The sequence below is a fragment of the Bos indicus genome, chromosome 16, assembly GCF_029378745.1.
Source record: "Bos indicus isolate NIAB-ARS_2022 breed Sahiwal x Tharparkar chromosome 16, NIAB-ARS_B.indTharparkar_mat_pri_1.0, whole genome shotgun sequence".
NCBI lineage: Eukaryota > Metazoa > Chordata > Mammalia > Artiodactyla > Bovidae > Bos > Bos indicus.
In genome coordinates, this window is record NC_091775.1 from 71,870,326 (window position 1) to 71,891,759 (window position 21,434).

Sequence of the window (21,434 nt, forward strand, 5' to 3'; positions counted from 1 at the left end):
ACAGGGAGGCAGAGGGAGAAGGGAGAGGAGAGGCTTCCCAGCCTGGAGGGCAGCCGTGGGCCCTACACCCAGTCCTCTCTAAGGATGCTGGCCAGACTCTGGGCTGGCTGTTCCTGACCACGAGGGCCAGGAAGATGCAGCCACATGCCTTGCTCAGGGGGAAAAACCTCCACTGAAGGTGCCCTGCCTCTAGCAGGACCTCCCCAGGGACCGACCAGCAGGCTGCAGCTCTTGGGCTGTTAAGGCATCTGCCTGGATCTGCTCCAGAGGAGCCGTCCACCATGTGCACTGACACCACCCTCCCAGCAGCCACTTCCTGCCCGACGCTGCTTTGTCAGAAAAGCCATCACCCAGAGCTCTGGGGATCCCCATTACTCAGCCCGTGACTGAAGAATGTTCCTTTGATCTCCCTACCTGAAGGGATTGTATCCGGGGAGGTGGTTTGACCCTCAGAGCTATGGAGTGACGAAACCCCTCGGCCTGGAGACCATCTAAGCGAGACTGGCTATCGTTTGGACTGGTTTGCTGTTGTTTTTTTCAACCCAGGGCCTCGGTAAAGTCTTGCAGGGATGCCCAATAGGTAAAGTAGGTGGGAGCGGGCAAAGGGGGTGGGGGGGTGGCAGTTGGATTTCCATCAGTCTGGTCCAAGCCCCTGTTGACAGAGATGGAGCTAGGCCCCAAAGGGAAATGGTTTATCTAAGGTCACGGGGGCAGTGGGTGGCTAGGCAGGACCAGGACTCAGTGTCCGGAATCCTTGTGTCCTCCTCACCGCTGCACATTCCCAATCCACTGGTTTCTTGTTTATCGATGACTGATGAGGCCACAGCCTGGGTTTCCTTGTCCGTTTCCCTTGTTATCACAGCAGGCAAAGAGATAGAGACCAGTCCTCCAGGCCCTTCTGTGGCAGGGCCTCTTGGCAGGTGAGACTCACTGACCCTTCACCCCCAGGGAAGAGGAGCTGTCCTGGGTGGTTTAGCAAGTCAAGGCCAAACTCACCTGTTAGTTTCTCCTGGCTGGAGGCCCATGACCTCACCCAGATCTATTGCCAAAGGGCTAGAATCTGGGTACCGTTTCTTCCTTCCCTCCCTTCTCTTCCTTCAGGATGGGAAGCATCCTTTTTCCCTCTTTTAAATTTCAAATTAAAAGCTTTAAGATAGGTTAAACATTCACATGACTCAAAATTCAAAAACTACAAACATCATACTGCAAGAAGTCTCCTTTCCAACTCTGCCCTTTGGACTTCCCCGCCCCAGGGCAGTCACTGTGGTTCATCTCTCGTGCAACCTTCCAGAGACCTTTGTCAGGTTAACAAACTTTTTCTCCAAAAGATGAGATAGTAAAATATCTTTGGCTTTGCAGGTCATAGGGCCTCTTTCAACTCTGCCATCGGTGGGAAAGCAGACACAGATGACACAGAAATGAATAAACGTGGCTGCGTTCCAATGAAGCTTCATTTATGGACCCTGAAATTTGAATATCATGTAATTTTCACATATCACAAAATATTCTCCATTTTTTCCAAACATTTAGAAAAGTGTAAACCACGTTACCTCACACGCAATACAAAAATGTAGTATTTCAATGTTCAGATAAACCGTAACATATTCAAACGCTATCCTGTTGGTGGACTTCCAGCCTAGTTCCAGGCCTTTGCTATTACAGAAAATACTTCGGTGTAGACACCTGCCCATACATCATGCCACATACAGGTGACGTCTCTGTAGGATACATCTGGGGACAAGTTTGATCAAATCTGAACAGGCTTTCTACTCCTCCCAGGCACCTCCATCCCTTCCTCCTCTCTTTAAAGTCTTCATCTTGCTCCCTGAGTACTAATCAGTTAACATCACATATACTCAGAGCTTCACAAGCTCGAACCCTGGCATGTTTCTGCAGTGATGCTCTAACCACTTGGCCCTGCCCCAGGCCAGTCCCTGCCGTAGTTCTCACCTGAACTTTGGACTCCTAGTGGGATCCTGACTTGACTGTCACTGCTCCAGCCCTTCCTCAGGGAGCCCCGGAGGATGCATCAAAGTCACCAGTCTATTTCTGATGACTTCTCATTGGCTTCTCCAAGGGAAGCCAGCGTTCACTGTGCAAGAAAAGCCACAACCCTTAGAGGGGCATTTAACACCGCCACCCCACCCATGGTCTGACCCTTCCTGTGACAGCTTCCCTAGTAGTTCAAATGGTAAAGAATCTGCCTGCAGTGCAGGAGACCTGGCTTGGGAAGATCCCCTGGAGAAGGGCATGGCAACCCACTCCAGTATTCCTGCCTGGAGAATCCCCATGGACAGAGGAGCCTGGAGGGCTGCAGTCCATGGGGTTGCAAAGAGTCAAACATGACTGAACGACTAAGCACTGCACCACACGACAGCTTAGCGCCTAAGAGAGTACACCTTGGAGCCAAACTGGGCTCAATCCTGGCTCTTCTCAGAGGTCTGACTTTGAGCAAGCAAACTTGTCCATGGTGAAAGCTCAGTTTTCTGACCAGTGAAATGGGCAGAGCAATAGTCCTCACCTTCGAGGATGGCTGTGAATTAATCCACAGAAAGCACTTAGAACCGTGGCTGGCACATATCACACACAGTGTGTGCTGTGTCATTGCCTTATTTTTAAACTCAGTCATAGCTTTCTCTCCCACACTCAGCACCCACGTTTCGCCTCCTCAGGCTCCCGGCTCTGTAACCCTACTAGACTGTGGCCATTTGAACTCACCCCACGCCCCGTGACCTTTCTGGCTTTTATCCCTGTTGCTCCTTCCGGCTGGGCAAGCCCTTCCCACCCTACTCCCCATTGAAATGCTATCCATTTTCCAAAGCCCAGCTCAGAGGCATTTTCCTTTCAAGGCCTCGGTCTCCTCCTCTCTTGTATTTCCCCTTCCTTCTCAGCTTGTGTGATTGCCTTTCCACAGCCTCCTGCACTTGTGTGAGAATCGTATATGCTTTTGCTATCCCTCAAACTCGACTGCCAACTACCTGAGGGCAAAGCTAGGATCTTATTCATCTCCGAGTTCCCTGTAGCACTTAGCACAGAAACTTGCATGTGGGAGTATACAAATGCCTTTAAATTTAATTGCAAACTTGAACTCATTGGGGATGCAGAATGTGGACATATGAAGAAATACTTATGCTGCCCAACGTAGGACTCATTACTTCTCCATGGTCTAGAAGTCACATTCATATAATCAGTGGGCACCAAGTTTTCCCCAAACCCCACAGGCAGGTTGGAGACCTGCAGGCTTCTGCTGATTCATTCCCTGTCATTCTGCCTTTGATTAAACAGATTCTACAGTCCTGCAAGGGCTTTCCTGGTGGCTCAGTGGTGAAGAATCTGCCTGCCAATGCTGGAGATGCAGGTTTCATTTTTGGTCCGGAAGATCCCCTGGAGGAGGAAATGGCAACCTACTCCAGTATTCCTGCCTGGGAAATCCCATGGACAGAGGAGCCTGGCCGGACTATTGTCCCTGGGGTCACAAAAGAGTGGGACACGACTTACTAACTGACCAACAACAACTAAACAACAGTCCTGCGAACAGTGTTTGCTTTGCAATCAGCATCCAACTGTCTTTCATTCCTCCCATACGATAAGGACCAGATGAAAGAGAACCCAGCTGCATGCAGGATCTCAGTAGCTTTGGGGTGCAGACACCCGACATGAATCAGGAACTTTCTACTCCTCACATAACGGGGCTCCAAAAAATCTAGATTGGTAGCCTACTTTGCTTATAACCAAAAATCTCTCTGAATACAGTTGTGACCGTGTGTGTGACTGGAGCTCAAAGAGAGCAAGGTCACCAAGCCACATATCTATGGAGACCATGTTGGGTTACAGGTAATAGAAATCCTAAATACCTGGCTTCTTCTGCCCTCATGTAACATAAATCCTGATGTCTTGAGGACCATGCCCTCCATGGCCCAGGCTCCTTCTGCTCTTCTGCTCTGCCATGAGATGTGACTTCCATCAAGGTTGCCCTATGGTCATAACGTGATCACTGTGGCTCCAGATATCACTCCCTCCAGACAAGAGAAAGGAGAAAGCGGGCGAGGGGCAAGTGGCACAGTTGAGCCAACTTCCTTTAGAGCTTTCTCAGAGCCCCTTCAAGCGACTTTCACTCATTGGACTGCCAAAAGGTTCTTTTTTTTTTTTTGGTAAGATGGCAGGTAACATTTAGTTGTCTTTAACGTCATTCGGAACAATTTTGTTACACTATATTGTGATAGCTTTCATATTAGCATGCATTTTTAAAAAATCAACACTGGTCAATTTTTGTGTAGCCATTTTAATACTGAAGACGGAAGAAAAGCAACATTTTTGGCATATTATCTTTATTACTTCAAGAAAGGTAAAAATGCAATGGAAATGCAAAAAATGTGTTCAGTGTATGGAGCATGTACTGTAACTCATCAAAAGTGTCAAAAGTGATTTGCAAAGTTTCGTGCTGAAGTTTTCTTGCTGGATGATGCTCCACAGTCTGGTAGACCTGCTGGAGTTGATAGTGATCAAATCGAGGCATTAGTTGAAAACAGTCAACCACAATACACCACGAGGGAGATAGCCAACATACTCAGAATATCCAAATCAAGCACTGAAAACCATTTACACCAGCTTGGTTATGTTAATTGCTTTAATATTTGGAGTCAACATAAGCGAAAAAAAGCTTCTTGATTGTGTCTCCATATACAATTCTCTACTCAAATGTAACAAAAACATTCCATTTTTAAAACAAATTGTGATGGGCGATGAAAAGTGGATACTGTATAATACTGTGGAATAGAAGAGATCATGAGGCAAGTGAAATGAATCACTACCAACCACACTAAAGTCTGGTCTTCATCCAGTGAAGGTGATGTTGTGTATATGGTGGGATTGGAAGGAGTCCTCTATTATGAGCTCCTCCTGGGAAACCAAATGATTGATTCCAACAAGTACCACTCCCGACCAGACCAACTGAAAGCAGCACTCGATGACAAGCGTCCAGGATTAGTCAACAGAAAACAATCTTCCACCAGGATAACACAAGGCCGCATGTTTCTTTGATGACCAGGCAAAAACTGTTGCAGCTTGGCTGGGAAGTTCTGATTCATCCCCTGTATTTACCAGCCATTGTACCCTCGGATATTACATTTATTTTGGTCTTTACAAAATTCTCTTAATGGAAAAAATTTCAATCCCTTGGAAGATTGTAAAAGGCACCTAGGAACAGTTTGTTGCTCAAAAAATGATAAAACGTTTGGGGAAGATAGAATTATGAAACTGCCTGAAAAATGGCAGAATGTAGTGGAACAAAATGGTGAATACATTGTTCAATAAAGTTCTTGGTGAAAAAGAAAAAAAATGTGTCTTTTATTTTTACTTTAAAACTGAAGGAAGTTTTTGGCCAACCCAATACCTCTCCTTAGCCATACCTGTGTCCCATGCACACCATCACTTCAAAACGTAGTTTCTTAGCTCGGCACTTTGCTCCCCCAAATAAACTTGGGGTTTCGTTAGTAATGAAAAAGGGGGGAGTAGAGATGGGGTTGGGAGTTAGCTCTCTCCGCCAAAATTGGGACAATCGAGGAAGACTTCCTGGAAGAAAGGGGCCACAGTCGGATCCAATAAGAGCTCACCTCATGCCAGGCACTTCAAGTACAGGTGGGGGAGGGGAGGCTTCTGTTATCTTCCCGTGGGAGGGAGCAGTTCCAGTTTCCCTTTTAGAGATAAGGAAAATGAAAGCTAAAGCTGTTCAATAGCTCACCCAGGGTCATGGAAATGGCAGTTCCGATTCAAAATCCAGAATCGGCCTGGCTCCCTTGTCCCTGCCAGGCTCCGTGCCTATGTGAGAGGAAGGAAAGAAGGGGGTTCAGGGATGGGGAGGCTCTCGGTGTTTTTCCAGAACAGAACTCTGACAAGGTTAGGAGGAAAAGGGAGTGGAGAGGCCCAGATTGCTCCAAGTGGGTATTTCCAAACATAGGGGTTATCTTACTTATCTATGGGCTAATTGCCAGAATAGTTGAATCAGTTTTACACTTAAAAAAAAGAAAAGCATTAGCATGAAATAAAAATCAAAAATGAAATGGCAAACTGAGGAGACACGTGGGAAATGAGAGCACCTTTCGATGGGATCTCAGAGACAGGGTCAGGGAGAGGGTGGGAGGACCAACAGGGCGGGGGTGGGGTCTCTGCTCTCACCAAGTCCCTTCTGCCACCTGCCAGGACCTGGGGAGGTGAGTCCTGGCAACGTTCTTGCCTGGGGCTGGCGGCCAGCAGTGACACGCAGGGTGCCTTCCTCCTCCTGGGGCCTCGTTCCTGTCCCCCGAGTCCCCTACGAGGCTCAACAAGTGGAAAGGGAACTCGACTCCCTCCTCTTCCACAGAGATGTCTCTAGACCAGGGAAAGCCTAGGGCCTCGGGTTTCACCCCAGATTTGGGCCCCTGGTGTTAGAGCCTGCGGGGGTTGGGGGTGGGGGAGCCCAGGCAGTGGCTGTTCTCGAGCGCCCCCTCTGGGCAGGACCTGAGACTGCACACAGGGTGAAGAAGTCAGATGTGTCTGGGGCTTCTTAGGAGCTGGGTGGCCTGAAGCAAATTACTTGACTTCTCTGACTCTCACCTTCTGCATCTGAGAACCAAAATAATCCTACCTTGTGGGACTTAAGGGAGGAAAAAGACAAGGTGTTGTATCAATACATAGCCTTGTATCAACACACATGTAACCTACTAATTTCATTAATGTAATTGTTATTATTGCTGCCTAAAACCTGAAATACAGAAAGAGGGACAGGTTGATGGGGATGGCAGGGGAGGCTGGATATGATCAATTACCGCCCTTTCAAAGAGAAGATAGTTCCCATCCCTTGCCTTAGTGAATGCATAGAAGGGCTGAAAATGCGGGGAAAAAAAAAATCCCAACACTATATGAATTAATCAGTAAACAGGGGCCTGGTAAGCCCCCATGATGTGCTCAGCATAGTTCTAAGCTCTCTGACAAATGTATAAAAAGTAGAGTGAAAACTCAGCTAATCCAATCATCGAGAAGTTGTGGAAGGTGAATTTTCTGGACACCTGAAAATTTACCAGCCCCACACACTTCAAGCACTTTTATATTTAAAAAAAATGTTAAATACTTTTGATGAGAATATGTTTTAAGCGCACTATGCTCATCTCTGGCTTCCTAGAGAGTATTGAATACATTGTGTGTTCCCTTGTCCTGTGATATGATGATGGCCCTGGATCCATGGGATCATAGAAAAAGCAAGAGAGGTCCAGAAAAACATCTACTTCTGCTTTATTGACTATGGCAAAGCCTTTGACTGTGTGGATCACAACAAACTGTGGAAGATTTTCCAAGAGATGGGAATACCAGACCACCTTACCTGCATCCTGAGAAATCTGTATGCAGGTCAAGAAGCAACAGTTAGAACCATACATGGAACAATAGACTGGTTCCAGACTGAGAACGGAGTACATCAAGACTGTATATTGTCACCCTGTTTATTTAACTTATACGCAGAGGACATCATGCGAAATGCCGGGCTGGAATCAAGATTGCCAGGAGAAATATCATTAACCTCAGATATGCAGATGACACCACTCTTATAGCAGAAAGTAAAGAGGAACTAAAGAGCCTCTTGATGAAGGTGAAAGAGGAGAGTGAAAAACCTGGCTTAAAACCCAACATTCAAACAACTAAGATCATGGTATCCAGTCCCATCACTTCATGGTAAATAGATGGGGAAGCATTGCAAACAGTGACAGGCTTTATTTTCTTGGGCTCCAAAATCACTGCAGACGGTGACCGCAGCCATGAAATTAAAAGATGCTTTCTCCTTGGAAGTAAAGTTATGATCAACCTAGACAGCATATTAAAAAGCAGAGACATTACTTTGCCCACAAAGGTCTGTCTAGTCAAAGTTATGGTTTTTCCAGTAGTCATGCATGGATATGAGAGTCGGACCATAAAAAAAGCTGAGCACTGAAGAATTGATGTTTTTGAACTGTGGTGTTGGAGAAAACTCTTGAAAGTCCCTTGGACTGCAAGGAAATCAAACCAGTCAATCCTAAAGGAAATCAGCCCTGGATATTCACTGGAAAGACTGATGCTGAAGCTCCAATACTTTGCCCACCTGATGCAAAGAAGTGACTCCCTGGAAAAGACCCTGATGTTGGGAAAGATTGAAGGCAGAAGAAGAAGGGGACAACAGAGGATGAGATAGTTGTATGGTATCACCGAATCGATGGACGTGAGTTTGAACAAGCTCTAGGAGTTGGTGATGGACAGAGAGGCCTGGCGTGCTGCAGTCCATGGGGTTGCAAAGAGTCAGACACAACTGAGTGACTAAACTGAACTGAACTGGAGACTGTGGAGTAAGGGTGGCTGTTTATTTCACCCTCATGGTTCCTGGACACCACTGTATTTTCACACCTGCATTTATACTTTTTCTAGGATTCTGTCACTGTCAGGCTTTCGTGTGCTGATTTTCCCTTCTCTTTTTGAGCCTCCCTCTAGCGCTTTCACTTTATTGCTTTTAATCTCCTCTAAGCTTGGAGACCAGGCACAAATGGTTCATCTTTCACAGCTCATCTCAGTCCAGGTATGGGGAATATTACAATTTATCAAATACCTACAATCGGGCCTGGATAGCCACCCAGGTGGCTTAGTGGTAAAGAATCCACCAATGCAGGAGACACAGGAGAGGCAGGTTCAATCCCTGGGTCAAGAAGACCCCCTGGAGGATGGAAACCCACTCCAGTATTCTTGCCTGGAAAATCCCATGGACAGAGGAGCCTGGTCTCAATGAGTTGAACACGACCTAATGACTGAGCACCACGTGCCGAGCATTTTACCAGCTGTTTTGCAGCCCTTATTTCATTTTTCACAACAGCCCTGTGAGTTGGACATTTTTATCTCCATTTTATAGATGTGTGGACTAGAGCTCAGAGAATGTAAGCAACTTGCCCAAGGTCACACAGCGGCCGGTGAGCGGCCAGGTTAGAATTCAGATGCAGTGTGTCCGACACAGGGACCATCCAAACAGTTCCTGCCGAGCGTCATGGCACGTCTGTGCTAAGTCACATGCTGTTGCCTGTCCCTTGTTACTTTGTTGGGCTATGAGAGCTTTGTCTTCCTAAGTAGAACGTGAGCCCCTTGAGGGCAGTGACCTGGCTGCCCACTTACATACTGCCCAAACCATTGCCTAGTGCCAGGATCCAGGTGGTCAACAGTTGCTTTGCAAAGAGCAGGAGCCCGGAAGACAGGTGACAAGAGAAGGAAGCAGGCAGTTGCCCCTTGGCACCCAACCTCTCATACCTCCCTACGGCCTAAGAAATTCAACTTGCCCCTGGCATTCACTCAGCGTCTGTGAGCCACTCTGGGGTGGGAGGGAGGAGAGGCTGTCCAGGCCGCTGGTGTCTCCCTGGGGGCGGACCGACTGACAACACGGAGGCTGAGCCGGGGTGAGACCCCACGGGGAGGGGGCCATCCAGTAGGGAAGGCGGGGGTTGGGTCCAGGGTTTCTGTTAAAGAAATTCTAGAGCAGGTGCCTCTGAGGAAACTCCTTCTTACACAGCTTCTTTCCTGAAAGGAGAGTGAGCCAAGTGAGGGAACCCAGTTTTCCAGCCCGAGCAAACCAGGCCAGCACCCCAGCAGGGCCTGATTTTGCTAAGTAATGCTGGCTCTGAATCTTCGCTTCTATGACTCGAACCTGGAGGTGGAAAAACAGCCCCATCACATGACTTACGGATTTCGCCCTGACAGGACACTTTCTGTTTGTGTTTTGGTTCTCTGGCGGTGGCTCTGAGCTCAGAGGGGAGCCCCTCCCCACCCCGCCCATGTGACCGGGGCCGCGGGCCGTGTCACGTGACCACAGCTGCCCCGCGAGCCAAGCATTTCTCCAGGTGACATCATGGCCTTGCTGATTGCCCAGGTGTTTCAGGGCCTCCCGGGGCTGACACGGAATTTGCATCACTTCTGATGCTTGGCTCCCGATTTGTTTGTCTTTGGTTAATGGTAAATCTGGATTGGGGTCGAGGGAAGTTGTTGACGACCAGACGGTAAACAGGTCTCACAAAAGCCTGGCAGCACCGGGACCTCCAGCCCCCCTGCCCCTCCCCCACACTGGGAGTCATCACGGGTCTTCCCGGCCCTGCCTGAGGCCCAGAGATTGTGACTGGGACACTGCGGCACCGTCCTGGGACTTACTGCAGTTTGGGGACCTCTGTGCACCAGCCTCCAAGACCCAGGGCCAGGCATTTCTGAGCCCTAAGCTTTTCCATGGCTCTTTCCTCACTTCCCTCTGGGTTTCTCTCCTCTCTGCTCAGGCCTTTTACCTGGAACCCCCCTCCCACTAACCTTGGGCAATCCATGAACAATCCCTTCAGACCAGCGGAGGGCCAGGGCTGAGAGACTCTGCAGAGACCCCCTCCCCTCGTTACCTTATTGGGGAGGAGACCCAGGCTGGAGGATTTCTTAATCTATTTTTCTCATCCACCCATTTCCAGCAACTTTCACCTCACTGGCCTCAGTTTACCCATCTGCTGAGGAGTGGGAAACAAGCCCCATTCTTCCAAACAGAAAATGAAGACTGGGACGAGCTGGGTTTGCAAGAGGGCATGTTACCCCATCACTCCAGAGGTTCTCAAACTTGAATGTGCATCCGAACCCCCAGAGGGCTTGAAAACAGAGAGCTGTTCCTCCCCTCTACCCCAGGGATTCTGAGTCAGTAGGTAGGTCTGGGATGAGATCAGAAAATTTGCACATTTTTAGGCAAAGCCGATGCAGCTGGTTCAGAGACCACACTTTGAGAAGCACTGCTCTAAATCTCCAGAACTCATCCAAAAGAGAGGCTGTATATGTGGAGGGGCTTCCCTGGTGGCTCAGACGGTAAAGAATCTGCCTGCAAGGCAGGAGACCCGAGTGCAATCCCTGGGTTGGGAAGATCCCCTGGAGAAGGAAATGGCAACCCACTCCAGTATTCTTGCCTGGGAAATCCCATGGACAGAGGAGCCTGGTAGACTACAGTCCATGGGATCGCAAAGAGTCGGAAACAGCTGAGTAACACGTACATGTGTGGGAGCCTCTCAAACTGTCTGAGGAAGCTGGCAGCTTGAAAGCAGCCATGATAGGAGTATTCACACCTCGAAAATCAGTAAATGCTACAGACCAGAGCTTTTTTTTTTTTTTTTTTTGACATGGATCTGGTTAATAAACATTTACCGGGGCACCACTGGGTAAGAGGGCAGTCTTTCTCCTCCTCTTTGCTCCAAGACTGGCATGCTGTGACTCAGGAACAGGACAGGAAAACTCAATTAGAATTCTTTGTGCCTCCCTTTCATTTTCTGTAAATTGGAAATAACAGCATCTATCTCAGTGGGTCATAAGAATGAAGCAAGAAAATAACTATGAATCACTTAGCAAAGTACTCAGCGTAGAGTAAGTGCTCAAAAACATTAGCTATTATTATTGTTACAATCCTTTGGATTATAGAGAATTTGTCCTTTGTCCCTACAAGATTATACAGTTCTATATAACTGTACACCCGGGAGGGGTGGAAACCGTGCCATTCAGGACTTCACAGACTTGTGGCCTGCTGGCACACGGTCCTCCTTCTCTGGGGACCCCCCTCCACTGCACACGGTGAGCCCCACCCAGCCCCTGGCTTTGTACATGCGGCACCCTGGGCCGCAGCTGCTTACAACAGAAGCGCTCTTTCCTGGGAACTTGGATCTGGAACCCAGAGCTGGCCCATAACTCACCACCTCAAGGTCAGTGGGGCAAGCAGGCTGTGCCTGCAGCCAGAGGGCCTGAGAAGGGCCGCAGAGAGGAGGGTGGAGCAGGCGGGAGGAGGCAGGGACGGGAGTGAGGTGGGGAAAGGGTCCTGGGGACGCCTGCTTCTGAACCAGGGCTCCTCTGCAAGTTGTCTCATCTTGCCCTGAGCCTGTATCCTCTCAGCTAAGGTCCATGGTCCTGTATCCTCTCAGCCAGGGTCCACTGTAGCTTAAATCAGATCAAGGTTGCTTCTGTTAGTTGGACCTGAGAGTCCCAACTTCTCCCCTCACTGCCCTCTCTGTACGCCTGCACCTGTACCAGCACAGGCATGGGGCTCAGCGCCAGCTGGGCCCTGCCCACCGCCGGCCCTGGGCAGAGCTCAAGGCCTCTCTTCTTCCATCTACTGAACCTGGGTGGCAGCAAGCCTCCTTCTGCATTTTCCCCACTGTGTGAATAGAAATGAATATTCCCAGCATCACCTAGTCAGTCAGATCACCTGCTCATCCCCTGCTTAAGACCCTTCTGCACCTTCCGGGGCTCGTTCAGCCACCTTTCCTGCCCTGGAGCCACTGCCTGCGTCTCCCAGTCCCACCTCCACTCTCACCCCTGGACACTGAGTGATAAGACCCACTGGCAGTTCCCTAAGACCTTCGTGCTCTCTCTGACCTCTCTCTGTATAACACAGAATTTCCCCAAGGCTGCAGCCAACTGCCACCGTTCTTCAAGCCCCCTGCCCCTCTGATGCCACTTCCCCTGGGCCATCTTTCCCCAGTGCGACCCTGTCTGCCCACCCCGCCCTGGACCGCTCAGCCTTGTTCACCTCCCTAGCATCACAGCCCTCGCAATGCGCTGCTGGTGTGCCCACCTCCTCCGCCACCATGCGAGTTCCCAAGTGCAGAGGCCAGGGGCTGGCCCCCGGTGTCCCCAGCTTCCACACTGTATGTGCTCAGCAGGTATTTCAGTTTATGTGGTGACTGGAGAAAAGTGGGCTCCAGAAACTCAGGGGCCATCACCGTCGTCCATGGCGACCCTCCAGAAAAGCAAGTTTTCCAGAGGGGAGAAGAGCAGAGGAAGAGGGGAAGGCAGCCCTGAAATGGGCCAGGCAGAGACCACTGAGGAATCTGCCTGTGAGGCAATCAGATAGAGAGCTCTCTCTCCTGGAAGAGAAGCTGCAGGTTGCAGAAAAGGAAATCGGCAGGAAGGAGACAACGTGAAGAGTAGGGGATAGAAGCATCTGGAGGGGACAGAGGAGCTCGAGCCCTGGGCCCTGGACTCCCCTTCCTAGACCCTGGGCTCACACCATGAGTGCTCCCTGGAGGCTTGGGCCCCAGCACTCGCGGACTTGCTGGTGGCTCCGCCACAGGATGGACACGTGTCTAACTTGAAGGAAATCCCCTGTAACCTAACCTAAAGGAAGCTGCTGGCAAGTCGCTGCAAATACAGTTCTCCAGGGGCTCTCTTGCCAACCTACTCGGCCTGCTACGTATGCTGCGTGTGCGCTAAGTCGCTTCAGTCATATCCGACTCTGTGCCACCCTAGGGACTGTCACCCGCCAGGCTGAAAATTCTGTCCGTGAAATTTTCCAGGCAAGAATACTGGAGTAGGTTGCCATTTCTTCCTCCAGGGAATTTTCCCGGCCAGGGATCAAACCTGTGTTTCTTACATCTCCAGCATTGGCAGGCAGGTTCTTTGCCACTAACTCCACCTTGGACTTCCCTGGTGGCTCAGACAGTAGAGTCTGCCTGCAATGAGGGAGACCTGGGTTCGATCCCAACACGGGAACATCCCCTGCAGAAGGGAATGGCTACCCACTCCAGTATTCTTGCCTGGAGAATCCCATGGACAGAGGAGCTTGGCAGGCTATAATCCATGGGGTCACAAAGAGTCAGACACGACTGAGTGACTTGTATCTCACTTCTCATCTCAGCTTGCTAAAGCCCCTCTCTAAAGCCAGCCCCACTTGAAGGCCCTGGAGAAGGAATGGTCACAGTGCCCAGTGCCAGGCAGGACATCACAAGGCCCTTGGCTTCGCCCCCTGGCTCCAGGCAGGCTCCTCTGTGAGGCCAGCCAGAGGGCCGGGTGGCTCACCTCCCTTGGGCATGGGTCCCATCACAGCATTGCTCCAGTCACAGACGTCATTCCCCAGTGACCGCAAAGGCAAGCTACAATTTCTCCCACAGTGTGGAAACCCTAGTCTCTCTAACCCCTGGGGAAGCTCTCCCAACCAGCTGGACTGAATGCTGAAGTTGGGTCGTTAGTCCATTAAATTCCCAGCCCAGGAAGTCTATGGTGTGAGGCTTCCGTGTAATCTGTGATCTATTCTCAGGGCTGCCCAAGATTTTTTATCGGTTAGACATTAGGACTTTAATAGATGATTCTACTGAAGTTGGGTATACAAGAAGCTACCAGAGTTTAGAGAAAGCCTACACTGGCCTGCCATCTCCAGCAACTTAAGAACTAGTTTTACTGTTGAGAGCTTATCGTCTAGGTGGGCAAAGAAAATGGATGTGCATTAAATAAAATTGTGGAGGACAATTAAACATTAACTGGTGTGGTGCGTGCTGATTGCAACAGGAGTGTAATGTAGCTCACAGAGCCAGTTCTTCGTCAGAGACTTCACGGAGTAGGGAGACCAGAGCTGGGCCTGCAGTGGGGAGGATTCGGTTCAGTGGAAAAGAGCAGGGAGGTGCTCAGAGAAGGGGAATTGCAGCCATAATTGCCTGTCAAGTATGCAGGAGAGGAGGCCTGGATCAACCAGAAACTATACTTTAAAGACAGGAATATAAGTTTCGAGACAGGGTCAGGGGTTTGTGTATCAGGAGGCAGAAGTGGGGGCAGTTAGGAGGCACTTGTGTGCCCAGCTCCAGGAATTTGGGCTGATGGAAATGATGGAAGGAAGGCACGGTGAGGGAGGCAGAGGACTGAGGGGCCGGGAGGGAGCTGAGGAAATTTCCAGCCATCTCTGGCCACCAGCAGGCATGGGAGGCTGACTGGAAGCCTGAGGGAATCCTGCTGTGGTGGCAGGCACCCCAGCAGCCCTACTGATCTGGGAGGCAGACAGGTCACCCGCTGCCCTGTGTGGCCTGTCACAGGCCCCCGGGAGCCACTGCGGGGCTGTGCACAGGGAATGGCAAGTTTCAGCACTTCCACAAGCATTCTGAGGAGAGCTGCTAGGTGCAGAGCACCTCCAGGGAACAGAGACAAGTGAGGTGGGCTTCCTGCCCTCCAGGGACCCCGTGCAGGGGAAGAAAACAGGATGTGGTGAACAGCAGTGAAGGAAGGCCCGGTGGGCTGCGTTCAGGGGCTGTGGGGGAAGCAGGGAGTTCAGTCCTGACTGGAGAAGTCATCTCCAAGGAGGGGCTGGGATGTGCACACCTGAGAGAGTGAATAAGAGGCATTCGCTTCCTGGTGGAGAAGACAGGCAAGGGGACAGACAGGGAGGGAGAGATTCCAGTCAGAGAGCAAAGGGCGGTCAGGCAAGGGGGTGCAGACCTTCCAACCTTCCCACAGGAGGGTCCGGCGGCCTTGTGAGGGCAGCTGGAGATGGGACGGGGGGTCGAGGCAGATGCTGGGCCAGGTTGGGGGAAAGAAGGCTGGTGGGCACCCGGCTGGAGCCAGATGCCAGGGCATGAAGGGGAGCCGCGGGCCCGCAGATGAGAATGCAAACAGGAACCCCTGCTCCCAGTGTGGAACACGCTCCAATTCTGTGGGTGCACGGGGTGGGTGTGGTGAACTCTGCCCCGGACCTGGGGTGCAGCGGGGCTGGAAAGATATGTGGGCTGGGCTGGGCGCCTTGGGGAGGCATGCGGGTTCCCTGGGTTGAGGAAGAGGGGCTTTCAGGCTGAGGAGTCAGCATGACACAGGGGTCGAAGCTGGAAAAGAGCCAGGCACAGGGAACAGCAGGGTGGTGTAGCCGGAGCTGTGGCCTGTGTGTGAGAGAGAGACAGACAGATACAGAGACCACAGACAGAAACAGAGAGGGAGGGAAGGGAAGAGGCAGGGAAAGACAGCGAGCTTGGAGGTGAGGCCAAAAAGAAAGACTGGGGGCCACTGGGAGGCCTTCACCCACCCTCCCAGGGAACCCGGGCATCACTCTTAGGCAGTGAGGAGACCACGCAGTGCGTGAAGAGCTGTGTGTTAGAAAGTGGATTCTGACCCCTGCCTGGAGGAGAGTGGAGGGAGACAGAGCCAGGAGGCAGGAAGACGTGAGGAGGCTGGGGCACTCCCAACTAAGAGAAGGGGACTTCCCTGGTGGTACAGTGGATAAGAATCTGCCTGCCCACCCAGGGGACACAGGTTCGATCCCTGGTCTGGGAAGATGCCTCGGAGCAACTAAAGCAACTAAAGCTGCAACGGCTCCAGAAGTTGCATCTACTGCAGCCCGCTCGCCCTGGAGCCCGTGCTCCGCAGTAAGAGAAACCACCGCAGCTAGAAGCCCTCACACCAGCCAGAGAGCAACCCCTGCTCGCCAGGACTAGAGAAAGCCCGCGGGCAGGAATGCAGCCCCAGCGCAACCAAAGACAAATACGTTTTAACATAGAAATATAAGAAGGTCTGTGGGGAGGGCAGGGTTCGAGTTCTGTCTCGGCCATTTTGAGTCTGAATTTTGTGGGGCGATGGTCAACAAGAGGCTGAAAACGCTGGAAATTAGGGCAGAGGTCAAGCCCCTGAGGAACACAGACTCCAAGCCCAAATGGGACGAAGAAAACCTATAGGGGTTTCTACAGCGGTCATGTGCAGGGTGGCCCTGGGGCAGGAAAGGGGATGCCCTCGGGAGAGACTCAGGAGGAAGGAAGGTCATTGGTGAGGACACAGAATGTCGCTGAACCTGGAAAAATGCCGGTGTTTTAGTGTCGGAGACGTGAGGAGGGGTGGGTGTGGATACTGCTGAGTCTTGGGGTGGGGGAGGGACACTGTGGGCAGGATTTCTGAGCCATGCGCCCCATGTTAAGTGCCCGGTGCTCACGAAAGGGCAGAGAGGAAGGGCGGGGAGGCTGAGCCTCTGTGGGGCACCCAGCCCCCTGCCCCCGCTGTCACCATGACCCCATGTGTGACCGAGTGTGTGAGGGTCACACTCAGCGGGTCCTGCTGGGGACTCAGGACTCTGGTTCTCATTACCGAACCCCATCCCGCACCACGGAAGCCCCTTCCGCTCGCTGTTTCCTGGTGATTCCTGGAAATAACCAGGAATAATGCGGGCTGGGATCTGGCAGGACTTCCAGGTGCGTGTCCTGCCGCCCGCAGGCCGGGAGGTCTCTGAGCAGGGGGACCTATGTCTCCCCTCTTCCTTCCTCTTCCCTGTCTGGGACAGGCCCACGTATGCCAGCGTGGCAGGCGGGCAGGCCAGGTGACACTCCGTCTCTCCGGTGGGCAGAGGGTGTCCCAGATCCCATTTCTTCCCGGCAGGAATTGGGGCTTGACCTCACGGTCATGCAGACCTGTGACTGCCGCAGACTTCCTGGTTGGACATGGCCCTCGGTCCAGGCGGCCCTGTAGCTCCCTGCTGCCTGTTTACCTAATCTGCTCCAAACAGATGAGATTCCCTGGGGGGGGGGGGGGGGGGGGTTTGAGGTGAAGGGACAGGAAAGGGTTGTTTTCATCCAGACCCGCTCAGCCCACCTGTCTCAGAGTCTCTTGCATTATCAAATGTTTTCTGGTTCCTATGGCAACTGAATCCACACCACCCGGATTTGTTATTGTTCCAGGGGAAAAAAAGGGAAGGGCCACAGTGAGGTCTGACGTCGGTGTGCCGTCCATCAGCCAGGCAGCTGAGTCACTGCCACGGTCTGGTGAGTCCACGGAGTCACCTCCCTGTGGTCTGAGGCGCCCGCTGGCCTTCTGGCTTTGGCAAGAGGCTGGTCCCCCATCTGCATGTGTCAGCAAGCGTGGGTAACTGGGCACCCTGGCGTGCTGAGTCCTGCCTTGGGCACCGCGGTGACTAGCCGGGGTAGAGAGAGGGAATTTACTGAACAAGGAAGAGTCCTGCCTTCCACGGTGAGAGCTCGTGGGGCTGGGGACACATTCCCTGTTCTTATAGAGCACATGTGTGTATTTACAGTTTCTAGGGCCACCTAGGAGTTGATTTACATCACAACCTTAGCCGAGTTGCCTGGTTGCTCCATGCCTCAGTCTCCTTTACCAGATGGGGAAGCAGGTTCTTGCTCATGAGTTGATAGGGGTGAGAAATGAGACAGCTTCAAGTCCTGCAGGAGCCCCTGGTGGCTCAGGTGGTAAGGAATCTGCCCGCAGTGCGGGAGACCCAGGTTCTATCCCTGGGTCTGGAAGATCCAGGAAGATCCTGTGTCAGGAAGATCCCCTGGAGAAGGCAATGGCAACCCACTCCAGTATTCTTGCCTGGAGAATGCCATGGATGAAGGAGCCTGGTGGGCTGCAGTCCATGGGGTCGCAAAGAGTCGGTCACGACCGAGTGACTTCACTTTCACTTTCAAAGTCCCCCAGACCAGCCTAGTTTCCACAAAGGAATCGAGAAACGTGCACTTTTCCTACTGCTAGTCGGCCAGATGCTGGCCGCACATCTCGGGACCACCTGGAGGGCGAGGCAGAGAAAGCACCCCGACTCCCTGAAAACAGGTACCAGCCCCCTCCCATCAGGCAGCCATGGGTGTAGCCGCCTCCATTCACCCCCACCAAGGACTGGAATGAGCAGCTTCACTAGCTTAGACCCAGAAGGGAACAGAGCAAGAAAGTGAGCGGGTGAGCCAGAGGGGATGGGTCAGCAAGGGTGTGGGGACAAAGGGGGAGCCAAGAGGCAGGCACCCCAGAGAGACAGTGCTCTGGGCACCCAGACTCGCTCTGGTCTTCGAAGAATGCCCTTGCTCTGAGGCCGTGCTGGCTAGGAGCCTTCTGATGACAGCCTGGCCTTCTGGATAGAATTTCCCTCCAGAGAAAAGGTGTCGATGGGTGAACATGGCTCTCGGGCCCCCCTGGATGGTTGTGTCCTCACTGGGAGAGGCTGAATCAGGACGTCGGTCATATTTATCTATGCTCGTCGTGGCATGCAGGTCAGCCCTGAGCCCCGTCACCTCGCAATGTCTCACCAGCACAGATTTCTAGCTTACAAAGTGGAAATTCAGCCCTTGGAATGGGATGACCACAGAAAGGAACTACTACCCGAGAGGCATGCAGCCTTCCCCCCGGGGAGTCCCATGGGACACCCACTCTGCAGAGTCATCTGACGGCCCCCCCTTCCTTGGCATATTCTACGCTGACCTCTGCCAGGTGCCACAGCCAGGCCAGCTGACAGCTGCCTCCCCTGGGCTGGCCCTACGCAAGGCTTTCCAAACTGGGGAGCAAGACCATAAATGAGTCATGGAATGAATTGAGTGGGTGAGATGAGCATCCTTAATAATTAGCCAGAATTGGGTCACATGGGTCAGAATGCCTCATGAGGAGTCAGGGTGAGTGTTATTAAATGATTATTGTGTATATGTGTGTTGTATGTATGAACACACATGTGCTACAGGGATACAGCAATAGAAAGATGGCACATTCTGACTGGGTCACTTGTGGGCACTTAATAAAGGAACAATTTATAAAGACATGGGTAGGATGTAGGGAAGTCACAAGAGCTAATGTAGGGCCAGATCTAAGAGTTGTGGGGCTTGGTTATCACCCTCAGACTTGAAGGCATCACCCTCAGGCTTTAAGGCAGAGGTGGTTCCAGGACTTGGAGACAGCGAGTGGTGTGGCGAAGGCTCAGACAGGAGCTGTGGTCACTGGCCCAGGGAGAAGGCCAGCCAGCCTGCGGCAGTCGATGGGGAATGAATACTTAGCCTCACTGCCCTGCCTCCTTCCCAGCTCCTGCTGGGCGGTCCACCAGCTGGACCCAGCAAAGCCTGAGGGCCAGCAGCCGCGGACCCGGCCCACGTGTGGAAGAGGCCAGGACACAGGGCATGCACAGGGTGCGGTGTAAAACGCACAGCACCTCTGACTCTGAGTCTCAGGGAATGAAGTCTCAAAGACCCTGGAAGCATCACTTGCAGGAAGAGGTGAGAGGTTTCTGAATAGCCCCAGGTCCGGGCTTAGGTAGCAGCTAAGACCCATGAGAAAGGGGTTGCCCTATTCTTCCCTGCCACACCTGCCCCCCAAACTCCGAACGTGCCAGGTTGGAGATGCCCAGCAGTGGGGCTGAGCACAGTGTCTGCAGGCTGGGGCAAAGGTCACGGGGGAGGAAGGGTGGGCGAGAGGAATGGCGGGGAGAGAGGAACAGAGGGCCCTGTGGCCGGGACACCCACGCCCGGCAGTGGCCTCAGCCCCTCAAGGCCAAAGGGCAGAGTTCTATTTCTGGCTCCCGTGGGAGCAGGAGACAATGGTCGTCTTGCTTTCCACAGGCCTGCGGTCGGCTCGCTGCTCCTCAGCTCCATGTGGTTGTTCTGGACTCACACAAAACCGCCTCTGAGCCTCATTTCCACGGGCCACACCGCTGGGGGTGTCACACGCCGACCCACACGATGGGGTCACATGCTGGGGACTTCACGCTGTCATTGCCAAGTGTGACCAGACTCCAAGGCTGAGTCTCCTGACCTCTAGCCCATCCTCCAGGAGCCCGCCTGACACCTACCTTTGGGTACCCGGTTCCCAGAAGACAGACTCTTCTGGAAAGAAAATAGTTTCCTCTAATGATTTTTTTTTTTTTTTTTTAATGACAACACTGTCCGTAATAACAGAGAACTCTCACCTCGCCCTTGCTGTTTCCTTAGGCAATAGAAAGCCACTCTGCCTTCCCAGACCTGGGTCCCTCCCGGCTTACTCATCAACACATGGAGCTAAGGTGTTTACTTGAGAGTTAATAAGGTAGAGAGCATTTTGCCCTTTGAACAGTCCTCCTCCTTCAGAATTTCATTTCCCTCATCCATGTTCAAGGATGGACCGGAGTCTCAGGAACACAGTGAAGGTGGTGCCTACCCAAACCAGCAGGATCTTGGGCCAGACCCTAGTGTGAGATCCTGAAAACACCCCCCCAAGGAAATGGCTTGCCAATGTCATCCTTGTAAGTCAACCAAACAGAAAGTGGTTGCTTGACATCAGTCTTAACCGAGTCATTGTTAAACCATAAGTTAGAGGAAAAGGAAGGAAAGTCCAAGAGGATCAGGGTTTTCCCAACATGACACTCATCAGTTTGGACCATGACCTGTAGAAAGCAGTGGGCCAGTGGCAGTGCCTGATTAGCATCCCTTTCAAGTTCAGTTCAGTCACTCGTCATGTCCACTCTTTGCGACCCCATGGACTACAGCACACCAGGCCTCCCTGTCCATCACCAACTCCGGGAACTTGCTCAAACTCATGTCCACTGAGTCGGTGAGGCCATCCAACCATCTCATCCTCTGTCATCCCCTTCTCTTCCTGCCTTCAATCTTTCCCAGCATCAGGGTCTTTTCTAATGAGTCAGTTCTTCACATCAGGTGGCCAAAGTACTGGAGCTTCAGCTTCAGCATCAGTCCTTCCAATGAACACCCAGGACTGATCTCCTTTAGGATGGACTGGTTGGATCTCCTTGCAGTCCAAGGGACTCTCAAGAGTCTTCTCCAACACCACCATTCAAAAGCATCAGTTCTTCAGTGCTCAGCTTTCTTTATGATCTAACACTCATATCCATACATGACTACTGGAAAAACCATAGCTTTGACTAGATGGGCTTTTGTTGGCAAAGTAACATTTCTGCTCTTTAA